At 58.6% G+C, this 16,656-nt stretch overlaps 1 protein-coding gene across 2 annotated transcripts in view; it reads right to left on the bottom strand.

Moving 5' to 3' along the window:
• Positions 1-678: 678 nt before the first annotated feature.
• Positions 679-16,656, bottom strand: part of MEF2B (myocyte enhancer factor 2B) — a 47,547-nt gene continuing 31,569 nt past the window's right edge. Inside the window, exons 11-14 of one of the 2 annotated variants that reach the window (XM_072029229.1) lie at positions 14,386-14,750; positions 6,265-6,432; positions 1,194-1,351; positions 679-979 (exon numbers count right to left, since the gene is read on the bottom strand). The gene's annotated coding sequence lies outside the window, so the exon portion shown is untranslated. The remainder of the gene's footprint in view (positions 980-1,193; positions 1,352-6,264; positions 6,433-14,385; positions 14,751-16,656) is intronic. The other variant, XM_038169228.2, reaches the window with a different exon arrangement.

The raw sequence follows: 16,656 nt of genomic DNA, 5'->3' as shown, positions 1-16,656 counted from the left end.
GGGCACGGAGACCCCACGGCCCCCCGTGGACACAGGAGTGGGTCTGGAGTTTGGGCGTCCCAACACCGAGCGAGACGTGAACCTGAGCTGAGCGTGTGCTGCTGGTTCTGGAGCTGCAGGGGTTGGGTTTGCAGGCTCTGGGGTTAAGGCAGGAGCTTGAAATGGGATTTGGAGATGGGTAAAAGGAAGATGGGGAGATTGGGAGGGTTTGGGGACCCTTGGCACAAGCTGGGGCTGCTCCCACCAGTCAGTGCAGTGGGTGCTGGCGGTCTGAGCGCTCGGTGCTCCCCGTTTGCACGAGCTGTCCCTCCCCAAAGGACCCCCGAGGGTGCCAAATTTGTTGTGGCCAGGCTTTGGTGAAGGGGAGCCAGAGCCCGCTCCCAGATTTGGGTTGTGGAATAGGGGAAGAGGAGCGAGCACAGGAGAGGTGAGAGGTGCTGGACCCCGCTATGCCCGGCGCCGTGCCGTGCCCTGCAGCGTGGTGGCCGCTCCCGTTGGGGGTGGCTGGGCACAAAGCGGGGCTCGTGCAGGGACATCTGGGCTGCTCCTGCCTCCCGCCAGCCCCAAAAGGCTGGGACACCCCCCCCCTTCAGGACCAGGACCCCCCCAAGGGGTGGGATTTGGGATGTTCTGCGAGAAAAACTCTGCTGAGACATAAGCAACGCGAGGGAGACCAGGTTGTGACACTGCTGTAGGTTTGGAACACCTTTAATACGCTTGGGTTTGGGGTTTTGTTTTTTTCTTTTTCACCTCGTTGAGCTGCAGACCTCATCCCCCGACGCCTCGGGCTCAGTGGCTCCATGGCCTGGGACCCTCCTGGGCACGCCTGGCTCCAGCCACGGGGACAGAGCAAACCCTTACCCTTGGGGACGGGATGGGAAGGGCGTCTGCACGGCCCCTGACCATTTTGCAGACCAAACCTCGGCTCCTCTCCAACCTTTCTCGGCCATCCACATCGCACGGTGTCCACTCACGTCACCTGTTAATGGGAGAAACTGGTGTGAGCCCGGGATGGGCACTGCCATGGTCCCACCACAGCAAGGACAGGGGTGGCCAGGAGGTGACCGTGCCACCACCCCGCTGACTCGCTGCCTGAACCATTCCTGGCTTTTTTTTTTTTTTTTTTTTTTTTTTGGCAAATTTTAAGCTGAGAGATTTGAGGAAAGATGGGTCCCTGCCCCAAAATTCCTCACCGAGAGCTGTGCTTCACCACGGGTTGATGGCAGAGAGGTCCTGATCCTCACGTTGTCCCCGGGGAGCGCGGTGCCATGTCGTCACCCGTGTCCTCGTCCCCACGAGTCACCAGTGGGGGTCCCGGCACCCTGCCCATGGTGCTGGCAGAGCCCCCTTCCTGCGGGTGGACATGCAGAGCGTTAGCATCCCAGTTTCATCCCCCATTCCTTCCCCACCCCGTTTCCCTCATGAAGCCTCCCCGTTTGTAGGGCCCGAGCCCAAATTCGCTCGTTAATTGCCCGGCCGAGGCGTCTTTGTGTTCTCCCTTCACGTTCAGCCGTCGCCGTTGCTTTATGGGGTGCTAAACCTGCGCTGACAAGTGCTGCATGGCATAAATCCCCACAAAGTGCTTGCTCCCGCTGCCTCACCCTGCCCTGATCCCTACCTCCAACAAGATTTTGGGGGTTGGGGTCCATCTCCTTCCCTACCGACCCTCCAGAGCCTGCATGGGGTGGGGACTTGGTGCTCCGTTCCCCGTTCCCGTTGGCACCGCGCACACCGGTGCCCTTCGTGGCGCATGTGGGTGCATGTGGGTGTGCGCATTGCTCAGCTCGCCCCCTGCTCCAGCAGGAACATTGCACGGGGGAAAGCTCCTCCTCGGTGCTTTTACACTTGGGTTTTGCCAAATCCCTGCTGGGATCTCCCTCGGGGACGCAGCGAAGCCGCCGGGGTGCAGGGAGGCTGCTTGGTGCCGGAGGAGCCCCTACAAACCCAGGCGTTCTGCAAACCCATCGCTTCCCACCACGATCCCACCTCCAGCCCCTTTTTTTCCGGCTCTCTTGGCTGACAATGCCACGTCTGTGCCCGATCTCAAAGGAGCCTTGTCCGGGGGCTGCAGATGCCGCGGATCCCCCCGGATCGGGGGCGGCCCCATTGCTCCTGCTCCCTTATGGGATCGGGGCCGTTTGGGAGCTTGGGGTTCGAAGCGGAGCTTGCTCTGCCTTCGTGTCACCAAGGGGGTCCCCGTGTGCCTCCCCCCTCTGCTCACTTGTATTATCCGAGAGCCCTTTATCGTACGAGACTGCTCCGGCTGAGCTTTTGTGCAGGAAAAGGGGGCTGGGATGGGGCTCTCAGCAGATCCTAAAGGCACTGGAAACCAGAGGGACTCGATCCCGCTGCCCTGCGCAGCGCGAATTATTTGGTAAACTCAGGTGTGGTTTGGGCAGGAAAACCACTATTTATTTATTGAAGCGCTCAGCTCATTTCTCTTCTCCCTAACAAAGATTTTGGGGAACTTTGGGGCCTCTCCGCTCCCTGATGGGATGAAAACGCAACCTGCTGTGATCGCCCCAGCTGCTCAAGGGGGGACCTCGTGGAGAGCTGCTGGATCCCACCCGGAGATAAGACACGAGTGGGCGATTTGCTGTCCCAAACCAGGCTTTGTGGCACAGCTCAGCGCTGCGGGGACAACAACCCCGTGAGATGTAGCCACGGTGGCTTTGGGGGAAGGCGGCTGCAATTTGGGAATTGGGGTGCTCGGGGGGTTGGGGATCCCATCCTGGTCCCTCCTCCCCGGCTGCTCTGCCCTGGGAAAAGCCGGGCTGGGAACAGCTTGAGTGTCCGAGCGGGGAATTCATTTAAATAAATTTCCATAGGGATTAATTTTGCTCCTTCCCAGCAGCGCGGCGGAGGCGAGCGGAGCCCGTTGCTGCGTGCGTGCATGAGAAAAGCTGGGTCTGCTTTGGGGGAGCTGCAGGGGCGGAGGTCCGGGGGGCAAAACCTGCTCCCTGCAACCCCAGCCACCCTTATTGCCCTCCAGCTCTGCACCCAAGGGTGCTGGGACCCCTCTCTCTGGGTGACACAGCCTGTCCCTGGCAGCTCCAAAACCCTCCTGGTACAGGGGACGGCCACCTGGTGGGGGCTTTTTTTTTGGGGGGGAACCAAAAAACCACCCCGGCCAAAGGGGTGCGAGAGCCGCCAAAGGAAAGCTGAAGGATTTTGGATTCAAAGCGCGCGAGGGGTTCAAACAACTGGTGTAAATAAATCAGGGCTGCAGAACGCTTGGAAACGAGCAGAGCGGCAGCTATTTTTAGCTGTCAGATTTGGGAGTTTTTAAGACTCCTTCAGGGCACGAACTACTGCAAGAATTAGTTACCATTGCAGCAAAATAAAAGCCCAGGAGGAAGATTTTTCATCCTCCTCCCGGAGAGATGGTGACAGGGCCACGGCGCGGGCCAGCTCCTGCGCTGGGGCACGATCCCTGCTCCAAGAGGGGGGCTTCCCTTCGCTGGGGACGGGCAGGGGGACGCATTTTGCACGGTGGCTTTTGGCAGAAGAAAGGCAAAACGGGTTAGGAATGGCCCCCAGTTCAACGCTGCCGGCACTGAATTAGGAAACACACGACCGGAGGTGCCCACCGAACACCCGCGTGAAGGACGAGGCTGCTTTTGAGCCGCCCGAGGCTCTTTTGCTACGAGATGCAAAGGGAAATTTCGCAGGACGCCGAAGATTTTTGATTATGAATTGGAAGAGGGAGCGCGGGAGCGCACGCGGCCATCCAGCATCGCATTGAATTCCGCCTGTCCTTGAGCAGAGAGAAGGAGACGGCGGCTGCTTTCTCTTCCTGCTTCTTTTTAAGCGCAATTTATTCACAGTGAAGCCGTGGTGGAGAATAAAGGTGTTTACGTGGCGGTGAATGGGGCGCGCTGGCACCGAGCACTCGCACCCAGGCATAAAAGCACCTCTCGGCATCGGCACAGGTGACCCGGGGTTGGTTAGTCATTGGCAGATGGAGAACTTCAGGGGAGCTCAAAACGGCCTTGAATATTAGCAAAACCCCCGTGCTAGAGCTGCCAGGGGGCTTCTGCCTGTGGAAATGCTGATGGTGGGCTCTGGGGTGGGAAACGGGGGCCCTGAGTAATTCCTGGTGCTTGGAGCTGAGAAATCCCCCTGCAGGGTCCTGCCCTGGGAGCTTCCCACTGCTCCCAAGTGTTTTTTTTTCCCATCGAGGATCGGTATTTTGGAATTGAACCTGTTCCTGCAAAATGCTGAGAGTAGCGCAGAACGTCGCCGGGATTTTTGAAAATTAAAAAATAACATTTTTTAAACCTAAAAAATAACCTTTGCTCCTGGGTTTTCTGCGGGAATCCCAATTTTGGAGTGCGTCGTCACCTTTGGGAACGGGCACGAGACGTCACCCCATGGCTGTGGGGGTCGGGCAGCTTTCCCAGCACAGCTCCCACCTCCCCGAATCCCTCTCCCTGCTGCAGTTTGACCTCACAGCACTGCCACCACCGAGCTGCCACCAGCTTTTAGGCACAATTTAAATCGAAACCTTGACCAAATCCCGACCCTTGCTGGGTTTAACACTCAGGAAAAGTCCCCTTGCCTCCAGTGCAGGCACTCACTTGGATTTCCAAGGTGTGAGCACCCAGAGGTGCCTCCACACCTTGGTCTAACCCTGTCCCCTTACCCACTGGGCTTGGTTTAATCCCAGGACCTTCCTGGGGAAGGAGGGAGCTCACAGCATCGTCCTGGCGAGCGCTGTGCCCTGCCTGCCTTCGCTGCCCCGGGTGCATTTCTTGGAGTTATACGAATTAGAGAACAGTTCGGTTGGAAGGGACCTTCAGAGATCATCTAGTCCAGCTGCTTACTGGCCTCGTTTGCTTTCATTCGTTAAGGAGATGCCCCAGGACCCTTCCCCAGCGCCGGGCTGGCAGGGAGAGAGGTGCACAGCCCCCTGTTTGCAGGAGGAGGCTCTGCGCACCCTCACCTCCTGTTCCCCGGGGCCCCGCGTCCCCGGCACGGGACTGGCACCGCGGTCGGTCCCGTCTCCGTCCCCGTGCTGGGGACCCGGTCCGTGGGGCAGTGCCCGAGCAAGACGAGCAGAATGAGAGCGTAAGGCAGAGCTCAGCATCGGTGCAGAGGTTCTCCGCTCTTTGCCATGGAAACAGGCGTTGCTAAGGGATTGCCTAAGAGGGAGCAAAATATTCTAAAATCCAAGTTTGCGCGGCAGCGGGATTCAACTCCCCGGCTTGGTTTCGGCCACCCTTGGAGCAGCCCCACAGCAGCCAAAAGCCCTGGTACCCCCCCCTAGATCGGAGAAACCCCCAGCATGGGGTGGGCTGAGCATGGGGCAGGGGTGCTGGGTGATTCTGGGGGACCACGGGCACCCCAGCAGCCCCAGCATGACCCCAGAGCAGATCCTGCTCTGGCACAGAGCTGTGGGCACCCTTTAAAGCGAGCACATCAATTATTGCACTTAGACAAACTCAAAAAAAAGAGTCCCCAGCCCCTCCTGGTGGTGGGGCAAGGCTGGGCTCTGGCACGGTGCCTCAGTTTCCCCTCCTGCACGATGCATCCGGGCACGGCCACCCCGTGGGCTTTGCACCGCGCTGCCACCGGGACAGCCGGCATCCTCCGGCCGGCAACACCCTCTTAACTTTATTTTATGGACACGAGAAAACGGGCTGGGGGGGGAATAATACACGCGGGGGCCACCTCTGACCTTGACCCCCATCCTCACTGCCCGCAGCAGCTGGGCCGGCGGCTCAATGCACGCTTTGTCTGCGCCCACCGGCCCCGCGCAGCGCTGTCGCCCCATATAATATTTATGGAGCTGGCGGTCACATTCTCCCCCACTCCGCTGCTTGCATCCAAAAAAAAAAAAAAGAAAAAAAAAAAAAGCCGGGCACAGGATCGGGGGAATTATTTGGGAATTTATAGGCCAGAGAGTTGCTGCTCTTTGGCTGGTTGCCCCGTGGGGTGCGGAGGTGCGGAGCCTGCCCTGCGCCCCTGGGACCGCTGATGGGTGCGAGGAATGCACCCAGCTTGATTACGTGCCAAGTTTTCTTTCGTAAAAAATAAATAAATTAAACATAAAAAGTTGAAAAGCAAACAGGTGTAGGGTTTTTTTTTTCTTGCTTTTCCTAAATCTTGCAAAACCGCTCTGCTCCTGAACCAGCTCTGGGAGGTGGGAAAGGTGGGGAAAAGACGTTGCTGATTTGTTTTCCTGCATTTCTGTTCACTGCCTAATTCCTACACTGATTAAAACAAAAGCAAAGGGGCAGAGTGCCCCGTCTCCCATCTCACCTCGTGTCTGCAGCCCTGGGTGGGGGTTTGGGGCTGCCCCCAGCCCACCCGAGTCCCTCCAAAGCCTCGCTCAGCTCCCGGCTCCAAAGCAGGCGGTTTATGGAAAGCTGCTTGCTCAGGAAGGCACCGACCGGGGAAACTTCACGTTTGGGGCAAAAGACAGAGGATCTGTAAAGATGCAGGGCATGACCTCAATTTGCCAGGATTTGGGGAAAAAAAAATGGTAAATGATGTCAGCGTGTGACCGGGGGTAAGAACGGATCGGGTGCGAACCCAAGTTCCTGCAAAGTGATTTCAAAATTTCAAACTCTACGGAAAACTGGGCTGATGCAGGGCATGGGTGTGAAACGGGGCCACGTCCCCAGTGCTACAAAATTTTCTGTTTTCTGTTTTTTTTTTTTTTTTTTTTTTTTTTTTTTTAAACTAACAATGAAGGCAAAAAAAAAAAAAAAAAGGCAAAAAAACGGGTTCTGTAAGAAATGTTTTTAGCATGTAAAAGCAGCCAGGTGCCCTAAATCCTCCACCCTTGATGAAACACACCAGCGAGCCTGTGCCTGAAACACACCCACGTGTCCCTGAATTTGAATTGTTCCACTGGAACCCCAAATCCTCTGCCCCCAGTGCCCTGACAGCAGCAGGCATCGGGAACCCCCAGCCACTGCCTTTAACTCGCTTTACATCGGCGAAGTTCCCTTTGTCCCGAAGGCCGAGGAGGAGGCAGCCACACCTTTTGTGTTTTCACGGCAAACCCCTGCACGCTCCTGAGGTTTCAGGAAAGTCTGGAAGAGCCTCGTGGAGCAATGCAGGACATCGAGAAAATTTCTTCCCGGTGGGTATTTCCTATTCTTTGTGGATTTATTTGTGCCCTGCGCAGACTGTGCAGAGCCGTAAGGATGGAGCGGCTGCTTTGGAGCCCGCTCATCCAGCAGCATTTTGGGGTGCTGAGCTTGGATCCTTGTCGTTACACAAATTAAGAGGAAAAAATATATTTAGCAGTTTGGGCTATTTCCCACTTTAATTCCCACCTCCCGCTTTGCATTTATTCCCTTTTACAAGTGGGTTGGATGAGAAATAAACCGGGCAATGCCGTGGGATGCTGCTGCTGCTGTTCCCCTGCGGACAGGAGCGGGAGCACGGCGGGGAGCAGGGGCTGCGTGGTGGGGGAGCACTGAGGCTCTCCTCCTTCCCCCCTCCTTGAGACAAAAAACACCCCAGAGAGGATGCAGCACCCCTGAAATAATTACGGTGTGGATGTGTTTTGCTGGATTTGGGGAAATGCCCTGGGATAAATTCTGTGCCAGCCATGGGTTCAATGAACCAACCCGGTCCTTTGCCAGCTTCACCCTCATCTTCCGATAAACCCGCTAGTTTGGAGCAAACCAGCCCCAAATCCAGTCCCTGGTGCAAAGCTTCCAGTTCTGATGGGCATTTCTGTGCTGCTTTGGCGCATCCTTCTCTTAATCCACCCGAGTTAACAGGCAGAAAGGTGCCTGGGATGCCCAGGAGCCTCTCAGCAGGGATAAACCCCTCCTTTTGGGCTGCCTCACCCCGGAGCTGTGCTTCGGGCAGGGCTGTCCCTCCCGTGCAGAAATGAGAGGAGGAGGAGGGATGCTGAGGAAAGCTCGGCCGTGATTCCCGTGCATGCCAAGCTCCTTTTGAACCGATTTGGCTTTGTTGTACCCGAGCAAGGTGACGGGATCCATGGGGAACAGCCTGCCCTGAGCAACTGGGAAGGACGCGCCGCAACCCGAGCAGCAGCCGTGGGGCTCCAAAACCGTTCCCACCTCTGGCAGAACAATCGCAAAACCCAAATTGGGTCACAAACCCCAAATTTAGGTTGCAAAACCCAAATTGTGGCTGACTTCGGTATGATTTCAGGAGACCACTGAGCCCTAAGCGAGGAAGCCGGCCTCACCCATCGGGGAACCCACAGCACCCAGGGAAGCGCGAGCAGGATGCATCCCCAGCACCACCCCCAAACCCGGCCACACTGAGCTGCAGTTCCCAGCCTATTTAAAAGAGGAAAACGTTTTATTTTCCTCCTCGTCTCTTGGCCACGGGTTGGAAGGGGTCATGGAGCATCCTGCCACCACTGCTGCTTGCTGCTGAGCTGGGAACCGCCGCTGCCTCCCAAGGACACGGCACAGGGGCTGCTCCTCGCTGCGCCGCACATTTCCCATCTGAGAGCACCGCGCGTGGCGGCCTCGTGCCGTTCCCCTTCCCCAGGGCTCCTTCAGGAAAATGCTGCGTGACACCAGCCCACGAGCGCCAGGGCTGGCGATGGATCGGGAGTGTCACCTCCTGCCAGCATCTCCCATCGCTGAGCACCGCGGCCACAAAGAGCAGGGCGAGCAGAGAAGGGTGGAAAGGGAAGGACCGGGGAGGCAAAGAGAAACCTGCTGGAGCTCCAGAGCTCCGTTAAGCAAGGGGCTCACAGCGCTCTGCGGGCAGGGAGCAGCTGGGGAGGGTGATTTCTTGAGCTGCCTCTTACACTGTGGGTTTTTCCAGGTGGAAATCGGGGCGCAGCTGGGCGCACCAAGATGGACGGGGCACACAGAGAGCCAGGGGCAGCTTTCTGGAGGACGCCACCAAGCCACAAAGCAGCTTGCCAAGAGCTGGATGCACACACATGGCACTGGGAAGGGGCAGCAGAACAAGGTCTGGCCACCACCCCACACCGTCCTCGTGTCCCCTTCCCAAGAGCAGCACGGGGAGGAGCGGGACGGCACCTCCGGCGCGGCACAGCCCTCCCGGGAGCGCACAACCGGAGGGCGGGCTGGAGATTGAGGGTTGTTGTAACAAGCATCATTGCCGGCTTGCTGAGCTAGGCATAATTGTTGCAAAACCGCTGCGCACATGCTGAGCTTCATAATTATCAGGCTTGTCTGCCAGCCTCTCCCTTCCCCCAGCACAACGGCACATTTGATTATGATTATGGTGGCTAATTTTGTCTGGTGCATCTTAGGCATATGGGCCCCCACCTGCTCTGAATATGCAAACGCCGCTGATTTGCTCCTCGGGCTGAGCGGGGCCCGTGGGCAGGCGGGGAGGGGGAACCTGCCCACCGCTGCTGCCGCGAACAAAGAAACCCCACGCGGCGGCACGGGCACAAAGAGCCGCCGGCACCGGGGCTGCCCGCGGCGTGGCGTGCCGCTGCTGGTGCCATCGCAGCAGCTCAGCGCCCATCACGCCGGCGTGGCATCACCCTGGTTTTGTCTTGTACGAGCCAGGTGGAGCACCCACGAGCAGCAAAATGAGGTGGCGACTCGTGCACGTGCAGCCCGTTGGTGTGCAAGCGCACGCCCGTGCGCAATGAACGCCCCGCGGGCAACGCCTGCGCTGCCTCTCCCTCTCCGAGCAGCGTGGTCGGCGGTGGTTCCAGCCCAATTTTGTCAGCCCGACGCTTCTAAAAGTGTCGGGGCGATGGCGAGGGGCAGATGAGGTGGTCTCGTGTCTGGCTCGCCGAGACCGCTGTCATGGGGGCTTTGCCATGCTAATGGATAATTAGGTAGGCAGACAGAGTGACAAGGACCCAGATGGATGGATGGATGCCACGAGGATCTGGTGACAGATAAATAGGCAGATGCTAATGGGCACTGCAAACAACAGCTTAGACTCCTGCTAATTCCCACTGTAATTTTTAAGCTCTCTCCAACCTCCCCCCTTTTTTTCCCCTCTCTCCCTCTGGTGCTGAGCCCTTCCGCGCGCATCCATCACTTCTTTTTTTTTTTTTCTTTCTTTTTTTTTTTTTTCACAGAATAGCACAAATGGTTCGTAGGAGCTCTGAGGGATAATGAGGAATAGTGAGGCGAGGTGGGCGATGAGCGGGGGCTTGGGGAGGTGCAACCATGGGCAGACCCACGGAGACCCAGCCGTGCCCCGGGACTGGCCAGAGCCAAGCTCCGGGCACCTCTGTGCCTCCTTCCCTCTCTTCCCACCTCCCAAACGCTGATTTTATGTAAGTTGCCATCGCTTCCAATTAAAAAAAAATTTAAAAAAATAGAAAGAAGAGGTTTGTCCCTTTTCTTCCACCATGGGGATGGGAAGAAAATTGTGAATGGAGGGGAGGAGGCCAAGGTGGATTAGAGCCGGAGAGACGCGGCCAAGCAGGCGGCGGAGACAAAAGAAAGCATCTTCGCTTGTTTTCCCTTGCCGCGGGGAATCCACGTGGCATTTGCGGGAAGGCGGGGAGAGCGGGATGGGGAGATAAATCCTGCTGGAAGGCTTTCGGCGGCACCCGCGCCGCGCGCGCGAGATTTATGGCCCTGCAGCTCGCAGCCGGCCGCCTATGGGTGCTCCTGGCCTGCCCCGTCGCACCGAGCTCGTTAGCCACAGCCCCGGCTAACGAGCTAATGGGTTTGGCGGCGGGGATATGGGGATGCTCATCAACTTTGGGTCTTCCCAGGGTGGCAGGGACCTCGCAGCCACCGTTGCCACCCCTATGTCCCAACTCCGTGGTCACCCAGCACCCAACGCCGCCCTCCTCCTCTATCTCCGAGCTCCCCATCTCCTTTTTTTCCCCACCTCTCCCCCAATTTGTCTGCCAGCCACCGGCCCCTCCATTCTCTGCTCCTTCTGCCAGTCTGCCTCTTTCCCCTCATTGTTTGGCATTGTCCTTCCCATAGTTAGCTCCATCACCGCCTTCTTCCCTCGCTGCTCTAAAGATTTCCCTCCTCTCTCCCTCTCTCCCTTTCCTGGCTTCTTTTCCCCCCCCCTCCAGTTTCTTTCCTCCCCTCTGCCCTCCCAGGAGGGGTCTGCAGGACGGTGGCAGTGGGGACAAACACCCCAGGGCTCCCTCGGTCCCATCCTCAAGGGTACAAAACGCAGCCAGGGAGATGCCACCGGTGTCCCCTGCACCTCGGGCGAGAGCCAGCAGGAGAGGGCTGGGACGAGGCAGAGCGCAGGGCACCCACAGCAAGCAGGAGCCAGCGGAGAGCAGAAAACCCAATTTCTCCCTTATTTCACCCAGAATCAGTGCTGGAGGGGGGGGGATTGAGGATGGGGAAGGGCCCCTCCGTGCGCGTGGCTGCGCGCGCAGCAGCCGGTGCTGGTGGCAGCCGCTCAGGTGGCCGCATCCTGCGCCCGCTATGTAGGTCAGGGCTGGGGGGGGGCGCGGGGGCTCCAGCCCGGGGCCGCCCCTCCTGCGGGCAGCGGTGCCAGCTTGGATTAAACCCCTGGATGCCTCCCACCGACGCCGGGGGAGCGGGGAGGACGGCGCGGGTCCTGGCTTTGCAGAGCTGCTCCCGGGGGCGAAGAGCTGAAAAATTCTCGACGGCGCCTGAAATAGCCAAGTTTTGCCCCAGCTTTGCGTCCTGGCCCTCGCCGCTGGTGGCGAGCTGCTGGGGCGTAAACGAAGGAGCCCTAACGAGCAGCGGTGATGGGCAACGATCCGGCGTGCTCTGCTCGATGCTCCCAGAGCTCGGCACCATCCAGCACCACCCCGAGCAGCCCGGGCATGGTGCTCATGGACACCTACACCTGGGCTACCTGGAGACATGCACATAACGCATCTATTTGGGGTGACACCCTACACATCCACATATCATTTATTTATGGGTGTGTAACCTCGGTCCTTGTCTTGGTTTTTGGTGGGAAGCTGCTTGCCACCACGATTAAAAGTTTGCCCGAAAATGACCCCGGTGCAAACACTCCGATTTTAGAAGACGTCCACCCAAGTTTTCAGCAACTTGTTCGGAAAGCGCCCGCGGGCTTTTCTGACAAGCTCCCACAGGTTTTTCCCGGTTTCTTTCTTTCGCTTTATGAGGTAAGTGAAAAAAAAAAAAAAAAAAAGGAACATTTTCCTTATATAGATAAATATATGCATAAAAATATTCCAGGGATTTTTTTTTTTTCCCTGCTCAGATCCCTGCTTGCAAGAGTTTTCCAGCCTCTGCACCTCGCCCTAGTTGTGTGAACGAGGACCCAGCAGCTGTGGGTCAGGGTGGCTGGACTGGAAGTTAGAAATATGGGAATGATAAAACCTTTAATTGCTAGTGGGAAAAAAAAATATCATTTTCTGGACATAGATGCTGAAAACACATTCAGTTTTTGTTTATTTTCCTTCTAAGCACAAAATACCCCAGCAGAAATCCCCACACAGCAGCGGGGGCAGCAGGCGGGTACCAGCAGCACCCCACGACCCTACAGCCCATGACTTAGGCGGCACGAAGAAAACCCGCTAAGAGCAACGAATGGATCCGAGAGGAAACAACCCGGCAACTGGGGGGCATGGATTTCGTCTCGATTCCCCACTGCAGCCACACCACCTGCCAAAAACCCGCTTGGCCATAGCGGCGACACCGCCCGCATCCCTCTACGACCTCATGGCTTTTTTTTGGGGTGAAACCCGCGGGGATCGCGCTCAACCCGCGGGGCACGACCGGGACAGGCGGGCGGCGTGCCGAGGACAGCCAGAACTCGGCACGGGCGCGGGAAGCGGGGGGCGAGGGCACGTCCTAGACGCGGCGTTTCATTAGGATGCAGGAGCGGTGCCGGGGGTGCAAAAGCGGAGGGGGAAGGGTTAAGGGGCGGCGGGAGAGAGGGGCGAGAAGAAAGCCCGAAGAAAAGAAGGGACCTCGTCGCACCGGCGGGGCTTGATGGCTTAATTACCATATTCAAATCTAATTAATTCCCCTTTGCATAAAAAGGCCACGGCGGGCGTGGGACCAGCCTTGCAGATGGCGTCTCATGCTCAGCACCATTTTGGGGCCGCCGGCCATCTTAGAGCGAGGCGGAGGACGGCTTCGCCCGCGGCGCCGAGCATCTGCCGGGGGCACCCGCCGGGCACGGGGCCGCCGCGGGTGCCGGCGCCAAAGGGGCCCCCGAGCAGCCCCCTCTTCTCCATCCTTCACGCTGGGTTGGGGGAGAAGGGGGTGTTTAAATAAAGGGATGGAGGAAAAAGGGACGGGGAGGGGGGTCGGAGCCATGGGTGGTGTCGTTTGGTGGGGTGGCGTGCCTGGTGCCCTGCTCCTCGCCCTGTGTGGGGCTCCCCCTCCAGCCCCACATCCCGGGGTCCAGATGGGGTGGTGCTGGCTGGAGATTGCCCAAAAATGTAGGGTTTACTGGGGGGATTTTGCTCGTGCGCATCTCCCCGGGACTGCTGCAAAAACCTCCCACAACCAGTTGTTTTGGGGTGGGAATGAGGGAAAACGCTCCTCATCTCCCCGCTGTGCAGATGGGGGAGAGCCGAAGCACGAGGCCAGGTCGGGAGCTCCCAAATCCCAGAAACCAAGACCAGGGAGGGGAAAAATCCCTCTGGGAGCACAGGTGAGCCAGCAGCACCCGTGCCGGGCACGGTGCCGGGCACGGTGTCGGGCACGGTGCCGGGCGCACGGGGGCTCGCTCTGGGAAAGGTGCGAGTTTATTTCTCTGATGCCTCGGACAGCTCTGCTGGCACGTGCGAAACCCTGAGCCGCGGGGGCTGTGGGTTTTTCCCTCGATTAACCCCCAAGGCTGCGTTCAGCCCCGCTGCCGAACGGCTGCGCTCCTCCCCGCCCCCTTCCCCTGCGCACTCGCAGGCTGGGATGCGAAGGTTACCCAAAAAAATGGGAGACCTGGAGGAGCTGGAAGGAGCTGGCGTGGCTAAACCCAATGTCTGCCAGCGGGAAAAACGTCTGCAGGGAGGGTCAGATGGGGCAGAGCAGGAGGAACTGCGGGTTTCGGGGGGGAAGATGCAACCCCAGCACGAGGTGGTGGAGGGAAGAGTCCCCGTTCTGCTGTTTGCCCACAGAAAATGATGTTTTGAGTCATATAGGAAAGATTTAAGATGTGCGTTAAAAAGGGAAAGAGGGGAAAAACATTAACCAGTCTTCCACCAGCTTTCAGTGCAAAGCTGAATATTTTCAAAAGGGTATTTAAATGAGGATGCAAGCATTTTTTTTTCCCCCCTAAAGCATGGAGAAAAAGGGACCACGAGCCCAGCACCTTGCATCCCGGCCATCGCAGCCCCCTGACCACGAGGAGCAGCCCCCACCACGCTCCCCTGCTCCCCCCCAGATCCCCGGTTGCAGAGAGCCCAGGGGAAGGTTTTACCCATCAGAGCCGGCTTTGGGGTTTGGATACAGCAGAAAACCCCGTGCCGGCTGGATGGGGGAGAGGAAAGAAGGAAAATTGGAAACTTACCGAATCCACAAGGGGCGATGGGGTCTTGAGGATCCTTGGGGGAGCGCAGGTCCCATGCTCAGCTCCATGCGTGTCGTGCTTGTGGAGGAGGGATGCCACCACGCCAGCCCGGCCCCAAAAGCCAGGGACAACTTTACCGCTGCAAACCCACAGCAGGAGCAGCCTCCTCCGGGCTGGAAAGCTCAGTCCTAACCCCAGGTCCTGGTGGAGCTCCTCTTTCCTTCGATTTCCAGGGTGAGGACGCTGCGAGGTGGTCGTCTCCCCACTGCCCTGCGCTGGCACGGCTTCTCCTTGTCCCTGTCCCCGTCCCCTTTGGTGGGTGCTGCCAAAACCACGCTGATCGAGGTGATACCGGGATTTTTCCTCTGAAAAAAAAATAATAAAAGGGGCAATGCATGAAGTGCTGCAAGGATGGTCACCGTAGGAGCTGGAAGCTCGGTTTTCCTTCTAGTTACTGCACAAGGAAAGGAACGGTGGGGATGGACAGAGGGGACACGTCACAGCCAACCCTATAAGTGGTGGTCCCGGGGTCTGCGGGACCCCGCTGACCCAAATTGGTGACTGCAGCTGGGGGCATGGACACCCCACGGCCACCTCCAGCACATCCCTCTCACACTGCTCAGCACAGAGCCCTCCAAAACAGCCCAGCCGAGGTGCAGGGCAAGCCCACGTGGCTAAGACGATGATTTAGGGAAATGGTGAAGGTTCCTGAGCCCGTGTGCTGCTGGGGGTCCCCGTACCCGACCCTGCCTCCACCAGCCCCGAGCTTCTCCCAGCACACAGCACCGTGAGCAGGATCTGCCTCGTGTTGCCCACCAAAATGTTCCTTTGGCCTCTTCGCTGGGGTTTAAGGGGAGGGTTGGTTGGCTCCATCACCCCAAAGATCGTACCCAGAGCGAGTCCCACATCCCACTGTGTGGATACAGGACCTCAGCAGGGCAGGAGCCGGGTGAGGAGGGGAGCAGGAATGCGTGGAAGCACCGGGTGATGCCCAGGCGGGGAGTTTTATGGCCATACGGGAGGATTTTCCCCCCTGCATGACACACAACGAGCTGCAGGAGCTTGTTCCTGAAGGGTGATGGAGAGGCTGAGGGTCCAAGCAGCTTCTCCAGGGGATTATGAAGCTGTTGGGGTCCTCCAGGCTCTGCGTTGGGTGATGGGGACAAATCCCCTCCAGACCTGCCCTTGGTTGTCTATCCCACCCCCAGCACCCGCTGCCAGTGATGGGATGCCTCGTTCTGCCCCAAATCAGCCTTTTTATGCCCCCCAAATCCCTTCTCCGGGTTGGGTTTGGAGGTGAGGGCTTCACCCCTCAGTCCCCAGCACCCGTTTCCACCCTGCCCATGGGCGACATCTTTGGGACCACTCCCTTCACACCCCAAAACTCAACCCCTCCAGCACCCCTTGGCCACTGCCCCTTTTCCTACAGCCCCCACAGTGTCCGGTGGGACGCTCCGACCCCAAAAACACACAACATTTCCCCACCCAAGGGAACAGGTTGGCTCTGCTGCCCCAGACGGGCGGCAGGAGCTGGAAAGGGGGGGGGGACCGGGGGGGCCAGGGACGCCCAAGGCGACGGAGGGCTCAGACACAATGCTGCCATTCACGGGGCCGCGCCGTGGGTCCCGGCCCTTCCTGCCCAGACACAATAGGGGCGGCCCCCGCGCGCCACTTGTGTGCATTGTGCGCCCGGCAGCCCCCCACCCCACCCCCCCCACCCCCGCCCCTCCTTTCTGTCCCCCATCGGATAATGGATCCGCTTTGTGTGCTTGGCTGGACAAGGACTTTGTTTCGGAGAAAGAAACTGTGTTTGTCTGTCAGAAGAGATTGGCCAAGAAAGGGACGGGGAGGAGCGGTGGCTGCAGCGGGGCAGCGTCCCTCGCCGCTCCCCGCAGCATTGGCCTTGCGCGGCCCCCGCTCCGGCATCCAAAATCCCAACGGGGTTGGGGGAAAAAAGTCCTCGATGGGAAGTTTGCTCGGTCCCATCGTGCAAACCCCGTGCCCCGGTGAGCATCCTCTGAACCCCGTGCCAAACCAGCAGCCCTAAAAACAGAGCCACGACGGAGGGTCCGCATCCCCCCCTCCCCGGGCATCCCCAGACACCGTTCCTCGGGATGGGCTCAGCAAAACCTTTCGGGGATTATTTCTCCCCCTGCCTCGTTCCGGCAGCGTGCAGGAAGGCAGATGTGATAATCCCCGGCTTCATCAGCGCCGGAGCCGCAAAGAGGAGGATTAATAAGGCTGGAATTTGGGCATCCCAAAACGGGTCCG

The sequence above is a fragment of the Anas platyrhynchos genome, chromosome 29 (assembly GCF_047663525.1).
Source record: "Anas platyrhynchos isolate ZD024472 breed Pekin duck chromosome 29, IASCAAS_PekinDuck_T2T, whole genome shotgun sequence".
NCBI lineage: Eukaryota > Metazoa > Chordata > Aves > Anseriformes > Anatidae > Anas > Anas platyrhynchos.
The sequence above is the reverse complement of the archived record's forward strand: the minus strand, read 5'-3'. Positions and strand labels throughout refer to the sequence as shown.